A 9824-nucleotide genomic window follows, 5' to 3' on the forward strand; every position below is an offset into this window, starting at 1 on the left:
CATGTAGTGCTGTTGTGCAAAATATGTCATCCTTTGTTGAGATGGGCTATTTGGCTACCAAAACATTTCCTATGCTACATTGTTGATAACAGTCAGGTGGCTGAGCGGTTAGGGAATCGGGCTAGGAATCTGCAGGTTGTCAGTTCGATACCCGGCCGTGCAAAATGATGGTGTGTCCTTGGGCAAGGCACTTCACCCTACTTGCCTCGGAGGATGTTCCTGTACTTACTGTAAGTCACTCTGGATAAGAGCGTCATGTAAATGTAATAACGATTATTTTGACACACTCATCTTCATTTATCCTAATTTCACTCATGTAACAAGAAACTAAGATTTTGAAGTGTGGCAAGGTTCACTTGATGGCAACCACTGCTCCAAGTATTAACTTGGAGGCCATTTATACTGGTTTGTAAGCGTGTCCCTGAAAAGTGAAGCAAAACACTCCACGCTGCAGCCACACATGTACCCTATTAACGGTTGTTTGACAAGGTGGAATTACGCAGTATAATCAAAGTGACTCTCTAATGAGATTGATTTTACCTTGGCATTGGATTCAAAACTGTGGGGGAAAGACAGTGTGAACATGGAAGTTTCCCCAGCACAGCTTGTTCCACTTTGCCAGGTGCTTAAACAGCAGTGGAGCAGATCCATATAGACGTCATGCAGGGCTTCAGTACAGTGACCTCTTGCACAGAGATTCATTTCTAACCTTTCCTGCTCGCCTCTTTCAATATTCCCAGCAGTTTTATCCAATGCTGACCACTCCTATCTGTTCCCAGGTTTTTAACTTGAGCACATTTGAATAAACAAAGCTGTTGGGTAATGGGTTGCTTGGGTGAAATCCGAATGCACGAGGAGTAGACTGCAGGGTGATGTATAGCCTGTGAAGTGTGCAGAGAAGAACCCCATGAGTGTATTTTGGCTTCTGGCATCTTGGCTCCCTGTCACTACAACTCCCTCTACTCAGCCTTGCATCAGTTTTTCGGCCCGCCGAGACGGCAATTTGGCTCGTGCCCATCCTCGCTGTCTTTAGAAGACTGATGTCTCAAAGTGAATGCAACCTATTCCAGGTCAATTTCCTTGACCGTAATCCTGTTTTGACTTTCGTTACCCTTACGTCAGTGCACCCCTGTTCCCTGACACTAACAACCGTTTCGTGCTCTTCTGGTTTTTCTCCCGGTCCCGCGTTCTCATACCTCACGCTCTCTCCTGCCCCGCGGGTGCAGCTCGTGGAGCCAGGGTGTGAGTCATGTGGAGGGAACCCCGTAGTGTGATCTGAGGTTAGATTTCACCCACCTGGCGATGGGGTTGTCGCCGGACCCGCATAGAACGCAATACTCTATCTAGGCTATACAACTCGATTCCCCTCTTCTGTTCTACACAGTGGCGGTCCTACATGCCCTCTCCTCTGACCTAGTGTGAGAGCTCTTTGTTCTCCCTCCTTCACAGCAACTATATCCTCTCCATTCCTCCAACGTCTCACTTTAAATTGAGGTTAATCTTTGCCGTAATTTATCACGATAGTGTGACTAGTGTGCCTCAAATTTGACACGATCAGCGAGATATGGAACGATATTCGACAGTTATAGATTGCCTGGTCGCTCTTGCTCCTGGCTCTCTTCTAAGAATGCATCTACTGTTCTCTCTTCCTTTTCAATGGTTCTAGTTCAACTTCTACACTTAAGTTTCTTTTTTTCTAATTAGAGGCATACGTTTCTGTTGCGTTGCTCCGACACATCTGCTGCGCCCCAGGTGATAGTAATCAATCACCGCATGTCTTAAAATCAGGCCCTGTAGTCTACCCACCACAGCTGGATTAAGTCAAGCGCTCTGGTCTCTGTTAATGGGATATTTTCCCTGCCGGTATATAAAGCTACGTCAGGGGTCAGCTATTCCTTCCAAGACTTGTTCTCTGGTGTCTCCGTTTAAAGATAATTTACGTGTCTTTTTGGGGGCCTTTAGACAGGAACAGGGGTAGGCCTATTCAGAAAAGAGTTGTGACTATGATAGCATGCCTGAAGAGTTGGGGGGAGAAGGACGGTGGGTTTAAGGATGCTTTGGAGGATATAGGGAGACCTCAGTGGCAACAAAGATCAGCTGACTTCTTTCCAGTGGTTGTTATCTGTTGCTGTTGGCATGGGGAGGGGATGTAGTTATTTACACTGTCTATCAATAGTAGTAGGACGGTAGCGGCTATACAAGAAAGGGTACCGCGGAGGCTTATCACATAGAGAGAGCGATTCTTTTACAGCTGGAGCTCAGTGGAGGGTTCCATGGAGGGGGGGGGGGGGGGGTTCCTGGCTCTGAACTCAAGCACACACACACAGTCTGAACACAACATGGATGCTCAGTGGGGTTATGTGCCACACACGCACAGACGGAGCAGGACCACATGCCTTTTAGGTTCAGATATAAGGCCACTACATGATCCCACAGAGTGCAGACCTATTATGCCCATGGCCTAGCTGGAGTGTGTGTGTGTGTACATGGGCATGCTTTCAGCGAGCCTGCATGAGGCAGTCTAAATGGATCCCACCTGTGTATATGCTACAGAGGGTCCCGCTCTGTGACTGAGGCCATCATTTGTAGTGCAGGGGGGAATGATTAGGCCAACTGGGGAGCGTTGTTACACAGACCCCTGTCCCCCCGGTCCGTCTGTGTCACTCTCTCCTCGCCTCTCTCTCAGTCACCCCCCCCCCCCCCCCCCCCCCCCCTCCTTCACAGCAGGCTGAAAGTATCTCTCTGGGGGCCTTGGCTGGAGAGCTGGCCTGCGTGCTATTTCTGTTTGGTTTTATGACAAATTGGTTGACTTGTTTTCCTTCGATTCATAGGAGAGCAGAGCGCCACAACGTTAGGCACCTTCTCATCAGCTAAAAGGTCAGGCTGCCAAGCTTACTGGCAAGACTATGGACCATGGGTCAGGGGAGCAGGAAACATCATTATTTATTGGATGTTGATGGGTTGTTTATTCCGTTTGGAGATGTCCATTTGCCTTTCCAACCCAGCCCTACCTTCCCTACTTATGTTTTTGTTTGTTTTGTTACTCTCACTCTCACTCTCTCTATCATTCTCACTCTTCTTTCTGTTGCTAAGTGCTTTACGTCCTGCTCTCCTGATGGGGCTCAGGGCAACATTGCCAAGGCTGCATTTCAAGACATGCACGCTGCTCTCATGTCAACCTGCATAACATTACCCCGATGTCATCAGAGACCGACCCCACCACCACTCTCTCTCTCTCTCTCTCTCTCTCTCTCTCTCTCTCTCTCTCTCTCTCTCTCTCTCTCTCACTCACTCTCTCTCTCTCTCTCTCTCTCTCTCACTCACTCTCTCTCTCTCTCTCTCTCTCTCTCTCTCTCTCTCTCTCTCTCTGTCTCTCTCTCTGTCTCTCTCTCTCTCTCTCCCTTCTCCAAACTTAAACCCTGGCTCCTTGCCAGCTCTGCACCTCTCTTTAACCAACACCTTCCCCTGCGTTGTGTCAGAAGTCAGACTCCAAGTTATGACCAGACTGGGTCACATTTGCCAGTTGATGAAAGAGAATTCTTTCCTTATCTACAATTACTATGTTTTCCATTTAGACAGTGGAAGAGCTCACCGTGATCCAGCCAGGAGGCTTGTCTAGACTAACTATTAGTAAATAAATGTCACACTAAAAGACCCATGTAATCCAACTAAATCTCACCAAAATGAGATGACAGATGTTTTGGAGATAGGAAGAGTTTTCTAGCCATGCATCCTACAACATTTCAACTTTTACAGTTTCTCTCCAATAGCTGTTGGAAACACAGTTTCACTTTTCTCACTGCTTCACATGATTGTGAAACTTATTGTATTTGATCTATCCTTACCTCCGTATATTGCTCTCTCCCTGCATGTCTGCCTCCTTCCCCAGTCTCCCCAGGTGCACCGTCCCTAAAGCGGTTTTGATTAAATGAGATTTTTCTGCTAATCCCCCAGAACCAACTGGTTGGATGACATTTCCCATCTCCACTGTGACAACTGTTTTACATCTGTAGCTGAGGTTCACCATCGTTTTCATAGTTTTATCAGCGTAACAAATGACACACAATATTAGTTTTCTAATTTACAATGTGCAAAAAACCGTAAGAAGATGGAAAGCGGGTAAGCCGCTTGTGAGTGTAACCTGAACGGCACATCATGAAAGAGCTACGGTCTTGTTGTGTATCAATGTTGAAAGGAAAAGCAGTGCACAATGTTTATGACAGTGAGTTTGTCAATAGCTGCCTGTATTTATAAACACATATGCTGCGCCTACCTTAGGCCTACACTAACCCTAACCCTCACCCAGACTTTGTACTCCAAAGTTTTCCACCCCTACCCGGACTGCAGTGTTTAGTCCTATGTAATGTGTTCCATTCTGGTCATTAGGCTGGCAGGGCAGAGTGGCCTCATGCAGGAAGAGTGGTGTTTAGTTCAGTCCCAGCCCCAGGCTTTCACCCCCTTGCATACCTCCACAGTGACCGAGCACCAAGACCAGAACAGATAGGGAGGACTCTGGGGAACCAACGCTGAATCTCAAAACAGCTTTTATCTCTCTGTGTGTGCAAGAGCTCTCTCAATCCTATCTCAGCATAAATCCTGTCAGGAGAAGGTGGTGAGCATTCCATTTCTTTTTTTGGAGGGGAGGGGTTTCCACTGAAGTCCTTCCATTCGGGTTGGGGTATTAGAGGATGTGTTACATAAGCCATGTCTTGCTCAACAGATGCGCAGAAATGCTGAGTTGCCACTCTCGTCGTCTGAATACATACATGTCCACATCTGATAATGAGGAGAAAGATATTCTAGTTAACCAAAATCCTCACTTGATTTTAGGGCGTTACTTTATCGTTTAGGAATGGAATGACCTGAATGTTTTTTCAAGGTAAGTACCTGTGGTTTCCCAAGTCTTGTGTCATTTTTACACTTCACTCACTGATAACAAGTTGCATCGGGAGTCTTGTTTGTCCTGTGTGCCGTTACAATCTCAGGTGATAAACTGTCCATTATTTCTGATGCTCCAGGGGCTCAATTGCTCCCAATATGGCTCACATTTTTTCTCACATTCTTTTACCGTTACTGGCCCGCTCCGTCTTTCGACACCCCTGGAGTCCACATACTTGTCTCGGCCCCCCTCCTTGAACTCACATCAAAGGGCTTCCTCCAGTCTTATTCGTGGTTTCCTCTCCTATCACTCCAGCCCACCATCCGCTGTCTACCCCAAAAACTATTCGGTACCGAAACAGAGCACAACTGAAGGGGAAATTTTGTCTCATTATCTGACTTACTGACTTTCTGTACAATGAGCCTCCTCAAGTCTCTATGTTGGATTCAAGGCCAGCCAGGATACCGTTTTTGTAGGTGGAACGAAGTCTTCAACAGTGTCTGTGCGTGAGACTTGTCCACGTTTGTCTTCTCTCAGATACAGTTGGTACAAGGAGCAGTGGTGGGGTTTTGCTCATGTCCCATCATGCCTTGTGCTGAGTGAGTTTTAGGTCTCCTCAGCTGGTCCAACAAAAAGGCCTTTCTTCTTTTACTCCTGAGGGGCCCTGTCTCCTCAAAATAATCAGTTACTGAGCTATTACCCTTAATCATGGAAACAACACGAGTCTTGTGTTATGCCCCAGTCTATCTATTATTTCCAAAAAGCAGTTCAACACACAACAGAGTCAGGGGGCACGATGCACAATGTCACAGTGGTTTCAGGAGGTCGTCAAGGAAAGCGAAGCTCAGAATGAGACACGAACGTCTGAGAGTCGGGGGCTGGCGTATACGACACAGGTGTGCTCACATTTCACCAGTCCGCTTGTTTTTCCATGGAAATAGAATATGGAAATCTGCCTAACCCTGGAGGAGCCAAGCCAGTCAATGTAGAAGACAAGGACTTGAAAGATACAATGGGCTGGCGTCTAATTTTATCCCTCCGTCCTGCTCATTTAACCCACCCATCTCCATTATTCAGACTCGTTTAATACCAGATAGGGGGGACCTCATGAAAAACTAATGTTCATGTGTCCCAATGTCACATGCAGGCCCAAGCAGCTGTCCTTTCCAGTGTCTGCTGTCTGGAGTCATGGGCAGCGTGCTGGGTGAGGAAACAACTATGATTGACGTTGTTGACTATGGAATTGGAACACTGAACTGCTTTTCTGATGCATAGCTTGACCCTCTGCTATGTCGGGAGGGTTTATGCAGCAAAGTACAGTACTGTATGTGACCTGTTGTACAAGCTTCTAGGGACCCAAAAGTACACAAAGCAGAATCGGCCTTATTGTGTTCACTGCCTTGTCAGCTTGTCCTTCCAACGTCTGCTTATGTTTTGCAAATATTTCTACTCATATTTCTTCGCTATCGGGCACATCTATTTGTTTCTACAATATTTGGCTCTTTATCAAAGAGATGCACTGTGTGGCATTTTGTATGCTTCATTAGGGTGCATGGAATGATTTTCACTCAATTGGACTGTTCTAACTTAATGTTCAGAGACAGACAGGAACCTGAGGGCAGGACAGCTTCTAAAATACAGATTTAATATGTCATTAACAATCTGAGGATGTAAAGCCATGGAAGTAGAACAGATGAAAGAGACTTCTGTTAGTGTAAGGAGTGTGGACACTTATAAACACCCTCGCACACATTCCTCAGTCTCCCTCTCTTATAGACAGACCCTCTCACACACACACAGACACACTCACAGACACACACACACACACACACACACACACACACACTCACTCACAGACACAGCTGAATAATGGAGTCGAGGGGACCCAGAGCCCTGCCCCCTAACTCTAAGGGATGTCTCTCCGGACACTCAGTACAATTGGCTGACCGGTTGACCCCACAACCACCAGAGGATATCATTGTTTCTCTGTAGCCAGGAGAGTACTCTCCAATTTATCTTCTATTCTTGGGTATTATATCCAGGCTAGGCTTTCCAAAGGAATTATCGGAAAGCGATCGTAAAACACACTTATAAATGCCTGGCGGACTTACCGTCTTAAGGATCCATGAAAGCAGGGTCCGACAAGCTCTGGTTAGTCAAAGAGGCGTAGCTATGCTGTTAAAAGGCACATTTAAAGTGCAACAAACGCCTCACCTCAGACCTAGCAAAAGGACATCTGGGCCTTACCGGGTTAGCTTAACGACATTAGCACCTTGGGTCAAAGAAGCAGTCCTCTGTTGTCCAGTGGAGTGTGTGACAGGCTGATTAAAGGCAGGTTTCACGCACGAGGAGGGACATCGTAACACACTCGTACACACCCACTCACTGATACACACACACACTCACACACACTGCTGAGGAGGGCGGCCGTGAAAGGCGTCAACTTGACACCTCACGCACTATACTGACTGACACACTTAAAAGTTTCATTGAGTGTAATAGGAGATGAACCTAATCTCTCTTCTGTCTCTCCCACACAGTCTCTCTCCACACACACACACACACCCGCACGCGCACACACACACGCACACACACACACACGCACACGCACACACACACACACACACACAAACACACACCACTCTCCAACTCTTGTTTAGTCTCCCTCAGTTCAAATCCGAAACAACCATGAAAATAATTTCCACTACGAACACCAAAAACAAAAACATCCCACTGTCCATTCATCCCCTCCTGCCCTGTCTGGCCTCTAAGTCTCTTTCCATTGGCTTCCCCCTTTCCCTCCATCCCTCCATCCCAATGACTCTTCTCCTGCCTCTATGCAGCAGTTAAATAATGAGAAACAGTTCCTCTGCTGCCTTAAGACTCAGACAACACTCAAAGCCGCTCTGAGAAATGACATCAATTGTTCCAATGTTTTGCGATCGCACTTCAAAGCAGGCCGAACTGGCTACGTTTGGCTACGTTCGCTGATAACATCTTGATATCAAAACATATTACCAGTTGTGTATGCACTGGACGTAAGAATGGTTGTAGTTCAGTGCTACATAGCCATGTAAAACTTGATGTGAATATGATGACAGGTAAGAATTATGATATAATTATGAAATATGTGTTGTTATTTTTTCTCATATGTGCCTATGCATGCTCTGTTATACAGTGAATATATAATTATTTCAGCAAAAAAAAGGAAAGAATAATTGATGGGATTCCCGCACTGTGGTAATGTTACATTTTCTGTTAAGGTTTGCCAATTAACCTTTGACAGTTACTGTAGCTTCACTACAATCTTGGTTTCCTGGAACAACAGCCAGCAAATAGTGCCTCAGATTTACACTGCCTGTAGGTGAGTGTTGTTTTGTGGGGTCATAACATGATATATCACAACAGTTGAAATACGATGCCTTTCCTACACCTCTGCTTGTTTTCATAGGCCGGAGATTCCTGAGGATGTTCACTGAGTTATGAGCTGGCCTAACCTAACATGTGGTGACTGTCAGTGCACTTTTGGGGTGAAATTGCAAAGGGAAATGAATTGATTTTGTGTACAAACTCACATTTGCTGACATGGACAAACACACAGCTTTCACACACAAATATCAGAAAATACTGTTAACATGCGCGCTCGGACATACTTACTCTCGCTCACATACGCACTGACTGTCCCGCTCTCCTTCACGCACTCTTGCTAACAGGCACACACGTATGCACACACACGCGCAAACACGCTCGCACACTGATATTATCAATCAGACTTGGAACCGCGCTGACATGTAAACATACCACAAGAGTCTCTCTCTGTCTCCGTCTCACCAAACAGAACGCTATTCACCTTGCTCCCTGGTTCTCCCTCTCGCTCCCTCTCTCTTCCTGCCCCCCGACCGACACTGCACTCATTCAACCTTCGCTCCCCTTTTCCACCTCCGCAGATAAATAAACATCATCATCATCATCATCATCCTGATGAACGGAGTGACGTCAGCACTCACATACATGCAGCCTGGAAAAGGATGAGTGCGTGGTCAGTAAACATGTTGGGACACGCGCACACACACACATACACACACACACACACACACACACATACACACACACACACACACAAATACACATAACACACACACACACATATACCCACATATACACACACCTTGTATCTCCTGCTGCTACATGCCCCACAAGTGTGGCCCAAATCCCACTTATTGAACATTTGCATTCAATGTGTGAGAGTGATTAGTTTGTGTGATTTATTTAGTCCATGCAAAGCCTCCATGGGAGGTTTAACTAGATTGTCTGTGCCTCAGTCTCAGATTGTGGTTCATAAAGGACTTGTCATGGCCCGTGTGTTCTAGGGAGGGAGCGCTTCCCAAGACTGTGTTTGTCATAGTCCGTTTGTGGGCTTGTCAGCATTGCTTTGCATCCCATTGGTCTGTGTGTCAATCTACGCATGCAAAGTGAGATCGATGCATTTCCACTCTGACTCTCTCTTCCTTCCCCTTCCCTTGATCCTCCTCTCCTTGTTTGTGTTTCATTGAGCTGCTCTATCCATCTCTTGGGTATTTGATGAGATTCTGGCAGTTTGAGCTGAACAAAGAGATAACTACCCATTCCGCGTTCTTCTCCACACATTTCTCTTTTCCCTTCTTTTGTCTCCTGCTGCGCCTGGGCCCACCGTCAACACTGGAACTCTCCAGTCTGACGCGCACACACACACACACACATACACACACACACACACACACACGCACACACAAACATACACAGCAAAGATGGATTTGGTGAGTGATGCTGTGGCCTTGAGTGAGCGAGGAGCTTCTGGGAACAGATTCTGGGTTCTGCTTCGGAGCTTTCTTCCTTACCACACACACACACACACACTCCCACACACACACAAACACTTCTCTAAACAAACACTCGCTCTTAATGG

Source organism: Hypomesus nipponensis, chromosome 18, assembly GCF_054491055.1.
Source record: "Hypomesus nipponensis isolate SF chromosome 18, ASM5449105v1, whole genome shotgun sequence".
Classification (NCBI taxonomy): domain Eukaryota; kingdom Metazoa; phylum Chordata; class Actinopteri; order Osmeriformes; family Osmeridae; genus Hypomesus; species Hypomesus nipponensis.